This window comes from Lissotriton helveticus, chromosome 6 (assembly GCF_964261635.1).
Source record: "Lissotriton helveticus chromosome 6, aLisHel1.1, whole genome shotgun sequence".
Lineage (NCBI taxonomy): Eukaryota > Metazoa > Chordata > Amphibia > Caudata > Salamandridae > Lissotriton > Lissotriton helveticus.
This window is the reverse complement of record NC_136067.1, coordinates 956974552-956988970: the sequence shown is the minus strand read 5'-3', so window position 1 is coordinate 956988970 and position 14419 is coordinate 956974552. Positions and strand designations below refer to the sequence as shown.

Sequence of the window (14419 nt, the reverse complement as noted above, 5' to 3'; positions counted from 1 at the left end):
TCTCCCTTTCCCTCCTTCACTCTGTCTCTGTCTCCCTTTCCCTCCTTCACTCTGTCTCTGTCTCCCTTTCCCTCCCTCACTCTGCCTCCCTTTCCCTCCTTCCCTCTCTCTCCCTCCTATTTCCTCCCTCCCTCTACCTGTCTCCCTTTCCCTCCCTCTCCCTCTCTCTCCCTCCCTTTTCCTCCCTCCCTCTCCCTCTGTCTCCCTTTCCCTCCCTCCCTCTCTCTCATTCCCTCACTTTCCCTCCCTCTCCCTCCCTCCCTCTCCCTTTGTCCCTCCTTTTCCCTCCCTCTCCGTCATCTCACCCTGCCTGTGTGTGCCCGGGCTGAGACAGCTTCCGGGCACACACACACACAGCCGCACCCGAGCACTTCACAGGTCTTTAAAAGACCATTCGTATATTAATGAGGCTGTGTTGTATTTCACCTTTTAGCGCTGCAGCTCCACTCTGACTATGGCTGGCCCCCACAGAGCAGCAGAGTCTCCGAGTCACACTGGTAGATGTCTGTAAGGTCCGCGGGCCGCCAAGTAAGGCCGTACTATGAGTACCCATGATCTAGAGTAATGGAAGGCAGCGACAGTCACTACCTTGCATTACTCCACCCTGGGAAGGTGTTTCATGGGTGTAGCATGTGTGTTTCCAGCCATGTAATTTGTCACATTCCCAGATTTGCAAAGACTGGTAAACCTGGGAAGGTGTCAAAATGCCACGACCTCCCAGGGGCCACAACAGGGAAAAGTATGTTTATTTTTACTCTGAGGATTGTTTTTGTGCAGGAAGGTGTCCCTTCCTGCACAAAACAATTCTGCCTAATAACAGAGGCACTTTTGCACCATGGCGCAAATTTGCTTGGATTGGCACTAGGCAGCAGATTGTTTGCCAGTGCAGACAAAGAGCAGAAATGTGCCATATATTGATAGATATGATGCATTCTCGCCCATAGTATATAATATGTTGACATACGCAGGAACATGTATTTGTTTTACTTTTTTTCCAGAAAGAAATGTTCCTTTTATTTTTTATTTTGTTTTATTAATTATTTTATTTATTGTGTTTTATAAAGCACAAACATAATCATCACAGTATCAGTGTGATGTATAATGAGAGAGATGTAGAAGTTTACAGTGCTTTAAAAACCCGCCACAATAAGATATTGAGTTTCAGTAGATCTGCCAACCAAAGGTAAGGGTGAGTGGACAATGTTGCTGTGCTTTGCATCTTGTACATGTTCCTATGAGGTGTCAGAAGCACCTTCCATAGAAAGCTGTCTCAAGATGCAATTCCTGGGTTTGCCAGACTTCACAGGGATTCTCTTCATTTCTGCTTACAAGACAAGAGCTGTTGCTTAACAAACGTCCTGCGCAGACAAACACACAAATATATTCACAGTTTATATTCACAGTTTCAACGAAGACTGATGGATGCTGAGGATTTCAGAGGGATTTCATGCCCTACAGTTACGAATATCAGGCCAAGGCGATTGAATCTCATTTTGAAGAGTTCAGATAAAAGGTTTGACTAAAAACACTGACATCAATCTTTTTAAAAGCTAATTGGTGTTCTGGGCAGCCAGGATCATAGAGCCTGGCATCCTCTACCTTCTAGGCCTCCTGGGCTTAGAAATGGCTCTGTTCATTCGGGGTCATTTGTCTTCTTTGATGGGCATGCACTCGGCAAAGACGCGACTGTTGCTTCCCAGAACTTTCTTTTTCCTCTTCAGAATGGACTGGTTGAGATTATCCTGAGCATCTGGCTGGGGGGCTTCAGTTGTCACCTTGATAGTCTTTGGTCCTCTCTGCAGTTTGATCGACATAACTTGGCCATTGTTGCAGATTTCACTCACGCCCTTTGGAGGGATGTAATTAAATGGTGAATCAAAGGACTCTGGTTTAGCCTGCATGAGGGAATTGTGAAGAAGTCTGTAGAGTTTTTTTTACCATTAGCCACTTGCAAAAGTGAAGGTTTCTGTCAGTACATCTCATTCTGTCCAGAAGCTTCTGATTCATCTCGTACAAATCCTTCATCTTGTTGAGCTGCTCTTCCTGCAACTTTAATTGCTACTGCAGCTGGCTCTCCTTCTCCACCATGGTGGTGCTTCTTGTTGCAACTAGCTCAGCAGGTACAAGATCTTCTCTTGGTGCTGCTGCTCCAGTTGCACAAGTTGGATTTGGCGCTCAGTTTCCATCTCTGCCAACTCTTTACTCTCATCAAAAAGTGTCGTTTGCAAATTAGCAGAATGAGCCTTGGCTTGCTATCGGTTACTCTCTTGCTTACTGCATTCCACTTTGGCAGAGACCATCTTTTTGATAAGGTATTTCAAAGCATATTTTACTTTCACAATTGTGGTCACTGTTTCTGATTGCTGCTTGAGAGGAGCATCACTATCCGCATCCACAAGCTTCTGCTGTAGGTCCACATTTTTAGCACTCTTTAGCTCCATCTCAGTCTCCAGACTCTCAATTTACTTTGTGACCAATGACTGTGCGTCCTCCATATTTTCCAGTTCAGCAACAGTGTTTATCTGCCTCTGGATTTTGTGTGGGATGTGTTCTCTGGCCCCCTTTTTCTGCTTGAGCTGAGAAAGATTTTGAACCAAGATCTTTCTGTCTTCCAGCAGATCGTTCAAGTGATTCTGGGCTTCTTCTGTACTGACTAATATTTCCACCAAATTAGCAAGACAGTTCTTAACTCTGGCTGCAGCTCCCTCCATGCCCCCGTTCTGAAACTCCTTGGGCCTTATTTATGAAGGCCTTGCGCGGCCGGTGCGTCACTTTTAACATGGGAAAAAGTGACGCACCGGTGGCGCAAGGCCTTCATAAATAAGGCCCCTTGTGTTTATCTACAGATCCTCTCTGTTTATGGCTCTCATCCTAGTGGCGTTTGTTTGCAGCTGCCACCTCCTCAATTCTGGAAGTCCCATTCTAATTTGAGCAGCTCACATTGCCTCTTGATGTTCTTTTCCTTCAGTTGAAACACTTCCTTATCCTTCTGCTGCTTCCATTGGCGGAACTTCTCAGCTTCCTCTTTTATCTGCTTCACGAGCTGCACTTGCTGTGTCTTCATCCCCTGAATCTCCAGGTTCAGTCGGGAGACTGTACTTTCTGTTGACTCCCTCAGTTTAAGAAGCTTCTACCGCTCACCCAGTTTCGTTTTTAGATCAGCCATCTGTCAGTCCAGCTCCTGCAGTCTCTTCGCCAGTGTTCACTCAGCTTTGCTTGGTTAACATCTATTTTTCATTGTTTGAATGCCGAAAACAAATTCTTTCTTTTCATTTGGCAGCCTCCAAGTTCTTCACATTATTCTGATATTCACACTGGATGGGTTCCAGGTGGCTCTCAACCTGAACCATCTTTTTGGCCAGTTTTTTCTTAAGCAGAAGGGCTTTATTTAACTCAATCAGTTCTTTTGACATCTGTGCCTGTCGCACGGCCTGCTGGGTAGTAAAGCCATTGGGAGTCCTCTTGGTATTAGGATCTGATTCAGTTGGTTTTTCTTCCTTCTCCTTTTTCTCCTCACTACATCCAGCTAATGAAGCCATCGCCTCAATTGAAGGTGCAATAACAGCACTTTCATCCTTGAGATTAACACTGACTTGCAGCAGCCTTCGGATAATCTCAGCGTTTTCCTTCAGCACTTGGTCCTCCAAGGCTTCTTCTAGTTTCTGCAGGTAAAGTTTGCACGCAGCTTTCTGGTGGAGCACCTCAATCTTGGTATTCAGTATCTTATTTTCCTGTTTGGTCATGATGACTCTTTCCAGCATGTGGGCAGTCTGCCCAGCGGCGTCACTCAGTTTGCAGCCCAATTTGTCATTCTCCTCCTCCAAGCACTTGTTCAGCTCCATCAAGGACTAGAGGTTTTCAGAGGGTGTCATGTTGGATAGCATCACACACTCCACACCACTGGAGTCAAGCTATCCAGGCTGATGAAGGCTGATAGCCAGAAACCGGTCCTTGGATGCTTGATTCCGGTCTGGGAAAGACATGGCTTGGTAGTTCGGACTGAACTGTTCCCATGAGGCACAGGGTCAGAGCTGATTTGCATATAGCCAGTGTCTAACCCAGGGTGGTGTGGAGAGCAAAAAAACGATGGATTTAGGCCCAGATCCGTGTACTGGGGTGAATGTATGACATTGTTCTACATTCTGTCCATCAACTGTGTTTTTTGCAATTTTCACCCAGAGTGGGCTGGGTATGCTCAGACGTGAGTCCCAGGCTCTCCACACCACTGGAGTCAAGCTATCCAGGCTGATGAAGGCTGATAGCCAGAAACCGGTCCTTGGATGCTTGATTCCGGTCTGGGAAAGACATGGCTTGGTAGTTCGGACTGGACTGTTCCCATGAGGCACAGGGTCAGAGCTGATTTGCATATAGCCAGTGTCTAACCCAGGGTGGTGTGGAGTGCAAAAAAACAATGGATTTGGGCCCAGATCCTCGTGCTGGGGTGAATGTATGACATTGTTCTACATTCTGTCCATCAACTGTGTTTTTTGCAATTTTCACCCCGAGTGGGCTGGGTATGCTCAGACGTGAGTCCCAGGCTCTCCACACCACTGGAGTCAAGCTATCCAGGCTGATGAAGGCTGATAGCCAGAAACCGGTCCTTGGATGCTTGATTCCGGTCTGGGAAAGACATGGCTTGGTAGTTCGGACTGGACTGTTCCCATGAGGCACAGGGTCAGAGCTGATTTGCATATAGCCAGTATCTAACCCAGGGTGGTGTGAAGTGCAAAAAAACGATGGATTTAGGCCCAGATCCTTGTACTGGGGTGAATGTATGACATTGTTCTACATTCTGTCCATCAACTGTGTTTTTTGCAATGTTGGATAGCATGGGCACAGTGCTACCATGAGCCTATAACTACAACACGTAAAGTTCCTGGCCCTGTAGATTCAGGCGCTGGAGCTCAGCAGACTAAGGGTCTAAGTTGATCACTAGCTTATTCTTTATCTGCTCGGCCCTGTATGCATAGCACAACGTGTTTTAACATTTCCTCTAAGTTGGAGTCAGCAGGACTGGCCATTCTATTATCAAAGTTTGGCTGTTCTCACCCAGAGTATCTTGTAACGGCCTGGTCAGTTTTGAGTTTCTGTATAGGACAAAATTCCCTCTTATTTTCTTCTCCAAAGGTGCTGATGATATTGCCAAGGCACAGTAAACCTCGATTGATATTATTACCTTCCTTCACACGATCACCCTCTGCCTTGGTCTTTTTCTGCCATTCAGATTCAGCTAAGTTCACCAAATGCAGCCTGGAGCGAAAGCTGCTAGTTTGATCAACAATGTTTCTATGGTCGATGGAGATGGTGAAGATGGCATTTTCTGGTTGATGAAAATTATGAAGATTGCACGGGAGCATGATGACTGGGAGATCATGGCAGTCAAAGTCACCGTCCGACAGTTGTTGCCCTGCTCCAGTCAGGAAACAGTTTCCAGAGGAGAGACCGCATCACGCTCAGTCAAATCCACAATCTTTATGCCTTCTTTAGAATCTTCTCGATAGTTGATCTAAGAAGATTTTGTTTCTAAGAATAACAGGTCTAGAATCTCCTCATTGTTGATCTCCAGGTAGGATACTTTCAGTATACGCACCCAATCAGGTCTCTGTTTAGTTTCTTTGAACAGGGTACGCACAAAATGGGGGATAACGCCCACCGTAGGTTCATTTTCTTGGTCTTGGGTGTACGCGCCACCCATAGAGAATTTTTCCATAGAAAGTGTTCCCAAAGTTTCACATTTTGTTGCAAAAGTCCTTCTGAGTGAGTGAGAACTCCTTATAGGAAGCAACTGTTTTGTTTCACAATGTAAGTTTGAGAAAGCTTCTCATGAGTATAAGATAGTACAATACAGGCCTAGAATATTGTCAATTTAGGAATGTACAGGATATAATTAATGAAATAAACATTTCGATAAAATGAAGCAATATTCTATTATCCCCTTTCAACTTATGAGCATTCGGAGATGTTAAAGTTTCTGTTCCAAAGATTTAATGTAGCTTTGCCATTTTCCTGCAATTTATAAGTATCAACATGTAAAATTATTTCAAATGATTAAATATTAATCTTGTTTCAAGTGTTCTATATTAGCACACACATGAAGATTATTGTCTAAGGGTTTCGGGAGGTTTACACTCAATATGACTGAACAGCACCACTTTTTGCATTTCTCATTTGGTGCACAATTTTCACATACACAGAAGATGGAATTAAGAACGGAAACTCTCAATAACACACACAAAGTTATCTAAATTATGTTTGATCTCATTAATTCTTCACACAATTTACTATCTCCATAGGATGGTTAAGAGCATTATAACACATGATTACATCACTTTACCATTCTATTATATGTTAAAATAATTATGCTAAGGCTGATTAGTGAAATATTAACCTATAATATTCAAATTAACATGATTTAATCTATTCTACAATCATCTGCATACTTTTACAATGCAGTAACTAAGGGGGTCATTGTGATGGCAGAAGGAACGCCACCGCCGGGCCGGCGGTGGTGGTCCTTCCGTCATCTGACATCAGTTTCCCCCCTGCCAGATGACGATGGTGGGGGGAAACCTCAGGGATGCGTGGCGGACGCAAAGACCGTCCGCCACGGTTCCCCAAGGCGATTTGTTACCGCTAGCCTTGCGGAACCAAAAGATTGGAAAGAATTATGGCGGTGCCGCCGTAGGGATTAGGATATCCCTTTCTGCCTGTCTATTCGCGGCGGTCATCCCACCGCGAAAAGACAGGCGGAAAGGGATTCAGGTGCCCGTAGGGGGCCCCCCTTGTTGTGGGGGAAGGTGGTGCTGCACTGGGGGAGCACTCATGGTACCCCCTGCATTTCATTGCACTGCGTGGCAGGCACCGCGTTGTGCCTGCCCTGTAGTGCAGCGAAATGCAGTGCAAGCACTTTTAATTTTGCGCACGGTGCCCAGATGTGGGTCCTGTGCTCCCTAAGCCACTGGAGTCAAACTATCCTGGCTGAAGACGGCTGATAGCCAGAAACCGGTCCTAGGATGCTTGATTCTGGTCCAGGGAAGACATGGCTTGGCAGTTCGGGCTGGACTGTTCCCATGAGGCACAGGGTCAAGACTGATTTGCATATGGCCATGTCTGAACTGGGGTGGCTTGGTGAGCAAAATAACAATGGATTAAACCCAGATCTGTGACTGGGGGTGAATGTTTTGCCATTGTGCAACATTCTGTCCTTTATCTTGTGTGTTTTGCCCTTTATTATCAATTTCATGGGCAAAATGAGACTGAAAGTGCAAAATTAATGGCTTGATGATGACTCACCCTAAGGGCTTAATAATGCAGAACTCTTTGCTCGCCTGTGATAGGCGAGCAGATGTTCCCTGAGAGAATGCTTTCTATTTTGCAAGTAAATGGAAAGTCGTCCTATGCGCCTGGCCCCTATTTACTGCAAACCCTAAAAGGTATCCATTATCCCACATAAAGATTAATTTTATGACTTCACTGGTCATTGTAATGCAGTTAAACCTATTTTAATTGAAGCGTTTGATAAAGGCAGCGCAAAAACACTTTATTATTTCATGAGCATGGCAGACAATTCAAGGATTTTTACAAACATTTTATGATTCAGTGCTCTTAGCACTTTGACAATCTTCAGTAATGGTTCTGGCAGTATGAATCGTCAAAGCCTGTTTTAATGGCGTCGCACATAAAAATCAGGAATGTAGAGTCTACATTTTTTTTTTTTTTCTTTTAGGTTCCCGGATAATTGCCCATAACTTGACTCATTTAAGATGTGTATTAAAGTTATGCGCTTCCCCCAGCTCAATGCTACATCGGTCTATGCTTCTATTTGCCCCTTAATTACAGTAACCTTGGAGCTTCTTAGCATTTCAGCTCTGGACAAATTGCTTTCTTTACTTCTGGCAGTTAGCTTCACACAGCCTGGGGCTGCTTTTTCTTGAACTGTAACCACCAGTACGGGCTTTATACATTTAAGTAGAGGTGACAACTTGAGAATAATAACTAGTAATTTCTTCCATGGTTGAAAACCTATGTGTTAGCAAACAGTGTAAATGCCGTAACAATAATTATTGTTTTTGAAGGCAAATGTAGCAATGCGTATTCATCATTAACACTTCAGTTAACAGTGGCATCGTTTGGATGTTTTTCAGTGCTAAAGTCATAACTGAACAATGATGATGACAAAAATATGATTCACACGCACATCATAAATTCATTTTTTTATGACTAATTATCAGCAATCCTTTTTTTAATTACAGAGTGAGCTACTAATTCCTAATATGCCTAATTAATGCCATATTTAGTTTTACACTCATGTTCTTCCAGTTGAAAGGAAATGTGACAATTTTTATGAAGGAGCTACAAAGTGAAATGTATAATTTTCAGCAAGTTTCCAAACAGAAGTGAGACAGTTAAACGTCACTTGAACTGAATTGATACTAACTCTCGACCCCGTTTCCTCTGTTCACAGTGTAGGGGGCGACGAGGTCTGGGCTTCAACCAGATACTACACCCAACGTGTGAGAGCAGTCAACTCCTGCTGTGCACACCTTTGGGGAGCAAAGTGGAGGGGGCTGGCTCCTTTTACTTTCGTTTTTAATGTTTGAAAATGCATCTTTTTTCATTTTTAATGCTTTTTATTTTTGTGGGGTTCATGGACACCAATGTTGGTTCTGAACATTCAGGGGTTCTTGGGCCCATGTTGAACATACGATAGTCTGCAAACCCAGTCCCAGTTCCACAAACTAGACAGAAGGCCACTAATGGATCGAGAGCCCTTTCTGTGAAGTTTGCTAACTCTTAGGCAGTGTTCACTCAGCTTAGAGTTTTGGTGTGTTTTTATAAATTATTTTCACCCCGTGTGGCCACTTTAGTGCACAACACCACCTGGGCCAAGGTCCAGGAACTCCTTACCCTGCCCCCTTCTGGCTCCTACATTTTTTTAAGGATATGGGAACAAAACCCCCATTCTGTAATGACTTCTGCAACACAAACTTTTCATAACTGTGTCCAACCAATTAGAGCCTTCAGATCTGCAGATCCAGCTTTGGATCCGAGATCGGAAATAGGTGATGGGAAGGGAGTAAAAAGCTCCCTTGTTCAATCAAATGTAATAATTCTGTAAACTTGGCTCCATCGATTGACTGCAAACCTTGGAGATTTCAGATATCTCTCGCTTTTAACCCCTTTCAATCTGACCCGAAACAATTGAGTAATGCTAATTTCTTGAAAACTAATGAACAGATTTATGCCAAACTAAGCATACCCATTTTCTTAGTAAAGTTCTAGCTTCATGCCAAATTTGGTGAATTTCTGTTCAACCTTTTTTACTGTCTTCAAGAGCAAATATTCATATGGGATTCGAAAAGGGAAACTACTTTTTTTACACCCACTTTATTTTCACTCCCCCAACTATAAATCTGCTCAAAATATAGCAACTAAATCCAATTGGGCAATCATTTCTATGGAAAGTTTTGTTCAGGTCTTTAACAGCGCCAAAGGAATTAGCAAATAAAAAAAAAAGAGACAGACAGATAGATTTGATAGATAGGTAGATAGATAGATAGATAGATAGATAGATAGATAGATAGATAGATAGATAGATAGATAGATAGACAGACAGACAGATAGACAGACAGAGACGGACAGAAAGACAGACAGACAGACGGACAGATGGACAGACAGATGGACGGACAGATAGACGGATGCGCCAAAGGGTTGCACCCATTTAATCCCCCTGTATTTTTCTCTTTTTGACTATCCAGTTTTGAACTTTCACTGTGATTGTTTGTCACTACTGAGAGTGCTAACCACCAGTGTCCACCTTTTAAGAGAAGACTGCTGCTGCACAGCTAGAGTAACAGATTTTAGATTTGTTACATGTAAACACTTGAGTGTAAATGTTTTCACATGTGGGGGCTGCGTTTGTAAGTCTACCGTCTTGACCACTCCTGTATCTGCACACAGGTAGCCGTTGCAGAAGGGATCTTCAAGAATTGGTGCAGATCTGACATAGACTTAATGTGATTGTGCTTTCAAAGTGCATATGAGTAGTGCTTACTGAAAGTCTGTGGTTGTGGTGCTTAACTGAATTAAACATTACAGGCAAAAAGTGCACCAAAGTAAAGTCCTGCTCCATTTAGGTCTACGAGGTACAGTGAGGTATCAGACTGTGAGTCAACATGTTACTGAGTGGACACACTGTCACATTTGGGATGTCAACACCCTTCCTGATGCTTTAAGAATGTTCACATTTCCCTGACACTGCCACAATCAGGTCCCAAGACTGTGTCCCCCCTACTGGACCACGTTACTGAGACTGCTGGCCAGAAGGAAGACCAAAGACCTCCCAACATAATAGAGCCAGCAACAGTGCTTGACTCAGTTCCTGGGCAAGAAAGAGTTGGGTCACACTGCACCTTGGCTGGGAAAGCTCCCACCAACAGAAACAAAGAGGAAAGGTCATGTCTCTGGAGCCAAACATAGGAGGAGCTCCCAGTTGGAAGTTTGATCAGGCAGTTTAATCAAATGGGAGGTGGAACTGAGGCTCCTAGGAAAGGTGTTCACTTGAAGTCATCATCTTTAAATATCTCAGAATGCTAACAAAGAGGGTTGGTAATGATAATGCACACTAGGATGGCCAGGAAGTCCTGGCTTCTAAAACTTTCCACTAATACTTAAAAACCCCTGCACAAGGAAGAGACTCTTGAGAAGTCACTGGACCTGTGTGTAACAATGGAAAAATAATGTCAAACTAGAAGGAGAAGGTAAAGAAAAAATGCTTCATGAGGGGCAGTGGGTGGGTCTTTTACACAGGGGGGTTGGACCCCAGTGACTGTGAAAAGAAAACAAACAAGACCTTGTGTAGAAATACTTAATTCTTTTTTAGACAATTCCGATCAAAGGAACACTAAATCGATTGATCAGAATAAATATTAATTAGTACGTTCTTGTGTCAAATCACATATATTTCTAATAAATACCTTATTATGTACATACATAGAGAAACATAACATTTAATGTATTCTAATGTGCATGTTACCCATCACCCAAGACTCAATCTTTGCAAACTAACAAAATCTGGATTCACATTTTTATAGGACAGTTACACAATTGTTCATGTAAATAAGGAAAGGAAACGAAGAGAGAGAAAGAAAGGGTTCCGTTCCAAAGGGTCTCTGAGAGGTGTTTTGTATGTAGGGAAACCGCCCAAATGACTGGCCCACAGGGGGTATTGGCCGCACAATTCAGTAAGAGTGACAAAAAGCAATTTCCTATGTTTGATTTAGCCTGCTTTCCTTATCCAGAATTGGAAACACCATTGTTTGACCCTTGGGTAAATGTTGACACATTTTGACCCTATCTTAACGGAGGGTCTTCTAAGGAATTGGAACTGGGTATCTTCACTTTAGTGACTGGAATGATCAGGCTGAAAGCAGCTGAAATCGTGTGCAAACCTGGACGCTGCTGGTATAACTCAGGGGACACAGGACTCTCTCTCAAAATGTTCTCTAAGAAGTAGTGCTTGTTTCTTAACTTTCTTTTTCTGACAATTTTGCAAACTTCATGCTGACTTGGTGGCTGATCAAATAGTGGTCCAAGGCTGACAGGGCATATACAAGAGGAAGAAGTCAGAGTGCCCTCCAATGATCCCCATATCCGTGTCTGGAAGGAGTGGGAGACACCCACCACATTGTTTTGTTGATTCACAAGCTGAAGCTAGCATCGTAACTTTGGAATTTCTTAGCTGTGTTATGGCGATGGCACTATAAATATATAGTGCCAGATGTACAACCCTTCCAAATTGTGACTCGTTTTGCAACTCGCAATTTTCAACTCGGTGAATGGAATTTTACAACAGTGTCTCAGTCACTGTTTGCGAGTCTTAATGAGGTCGCACATTGCCTGCCTCATTAATATTGATGAGGCAGGTGCAATTTGCGACCCCATTAGGAATGGCTACCACTCCCAGGGATGGTGGCCTGCTGGGGTCAGCAAAGCACCATGCCTGTGACTGCTTTTTAAATAACGATTCAGAAAAGGGGGTGGTGATGAACAGCGTGTCTGAATTAAGCAGACCACTCTTACCCAGTCCAAAGATCAGGGCTTGATCCATCACCGTTATTTAGCTCACTGCCCCATCCCAGCTCAGAACCTGGCTATATGCAAATTAGTCTGTCCCTGGCCCAGTGCATCATGGGAACAGGGCAGACCAAACTACCAAGCCAATTCTTCACCAGAAAGGAGACAAGCTACCGGGGACCGGTTTCTGGCATTTCAGCCTCGTCGGCCCGGCTTGCTTGAATCCTGATGGAGCAGTGAGCAAGGGACTCATGTCTGAGTATACCCTGCCACACCTATAGTGGCCAAAAACGATTCAGAAAAGGGGGTGGTGATGAACAGAGTGTCTGAATTAAGCAGACCACTCTTACCCAGTCCAAAGATCAGGGCTTGATCCATCACCGTTATTTAGCTCACTGCCCCATCCCAGCTCAGAACCTGGCTATATGCAAATTAGTCTGTCCCTGGCCCAGTGCATCATGGGAACAGGGCAGACCAAACTACCAAGCCAATTCTTCACCAGAAAGGAGACAAGCTACCGGAGACCGGTTTCTGGCATTTCAGCCTCGTCGGCCCGGCTTGCTTGAATCCTGATGGAGCAGTGAGCAAGGGACTCATGTCTGAGTATACCCTGCCACACCTATAGTGGCCAAAAACGATTCAGAAAAGGGGGTGGTGATGAACAGAGTGTCTGAATTAAGCAGACCACTCTTACCCAGTCCAAAGATCAGGGCTTGATCCATCACCGTTATTTAGCTCACTGCCCCATCCCAGCTCAGAACCTGGCTATATGCAAATTAGTCTGTCCCTGGCCCAGTGCATCATGGGAACAGGGCAGACCAAAGTACCAAGCCAATTCTTCACCAGAAAGGAGACAAGCTACCAGGGACCGGTTTCTGGCATTTCAGCCTCGTCGGCCCGGCTTGCTTGAATCCTGATGGAGCAGTGAGCAAGGGACTCATGTCTGAGTATACCCTGCCACACCTATAGTGGCCAAAAACGATTCAGAAAAGGGGGTGGTGATGAACATAGTGTCTGAATTAAGCAGACCACTCTTACCCAGTCCAAAGATCAGGGCTTGATCCATCACCGTTATTTAGCTCACTGCCCCATCCCAGCTCAGAACCTGGCTATATGCAAATTAGTCTGTCCCTGGCCCAGTGCATCATGGGAACAGGGCAGACCAAACTACCAAGCCAATTCTTCACCAGAAAGGAGACAAGCTACCGGGGACCGGTTTCTGGCATTTCAGCCTCGTCGGCCCGGCTTGCTTGAATCCTGATGGAGCAGTGAGCAAGGGACTCATGTCTGAGTATACCCTGCCACACCTATAGTGGCCAAAAACGATTCAGAAAAGGGGGTGGTGATGAACAGAGTGTCTGAATTAAGCAGACCACTCTTACCCAGTCCAAAGATCAGGGCTTGATCCATCACCGTTATTTAGCTCACTGCCCCATCCCAGCTCAGAACCTGGCTATATGCAAATTAGTCTGTCCCTGGCCCAGTGCATCATGGGAACAGGGCAGACCAAACTACCAAGCCAATTCTTCACCAGAAAGGAGACAAGCTACCGGAGACCGGTTTCTGGCATTTCAGCCTCGTCGGCCCGGCTTGCTTGAATCCTGATGGAGCAGTGAGCAAGGGACTCATGTCTGAGTATACCCTGCCACACCTATAGTGGCCAAAAACGATTCAGAAAAGGGGGTGGTGATGAACAGAGTGTCTGAATTAAGCAGACCACTCTTACCCAGTCCAAAGATCAGGGCTTGATCCATCACCGTTATTTAGCTCACTGCCCCATCCCAGCTCAGAACCTGGCTATATGCAAATTAGTCTGTCCCTGGCCCAGTGCATCATGGGAACAGGGCAGACCAAAGTACCAAGCCAATTCTTCACCAGAAAGGAGACAAGCTACCAGGGACCGGTTTCTGGCATTTCAGCCTCGTCGGCCCGGCTTGCTTGAATCCTGATGGAGCAGTGAGCAAGGGACTCATGTCTGAGTATACCCTGCCACACCTATAGTGGCCAAAAACGATTCAGAAAAGGGGGTGGTGATGAACATAGTGTCTGAATTAAGCAGACCACTCTTACCCAGTCCAAAGATCAGGGCTTGATCCATCACCGTTATTTAGCTCACTGCCCCATCCCAGCTCAGAACCTGGCTATATGCAAATTAGTCTGTCCCTGGCCCAGTGCATCATGGGAACAGGGCAGACCAAACTACCAAGCCAATTCTTCACCAGAAAGGAGACAAGCTACCGGGGACCGGTTTCTGGCATTTCAGCCTCGTCGGCCCGGCTTGCTTGAATCCTGATGGAGCAGTGAGCAAGGGACTCATGTCTGAGTATACCCTGCCACACCTATA

General features: G+C 44.8%; 1 pseudogene; it reads right to left on the bottom strand.

The window, feature by feature from the left end:
• Positions 1–1643: 1643 nt before the first annotated feature.
• LOC144762563 (chromosome-associated kinesin KIF4-like) overlaps positions 1644–14419 on the bottom strand; it is a 36291-nt pseudogene continuing 23515 nt past the window's right edge.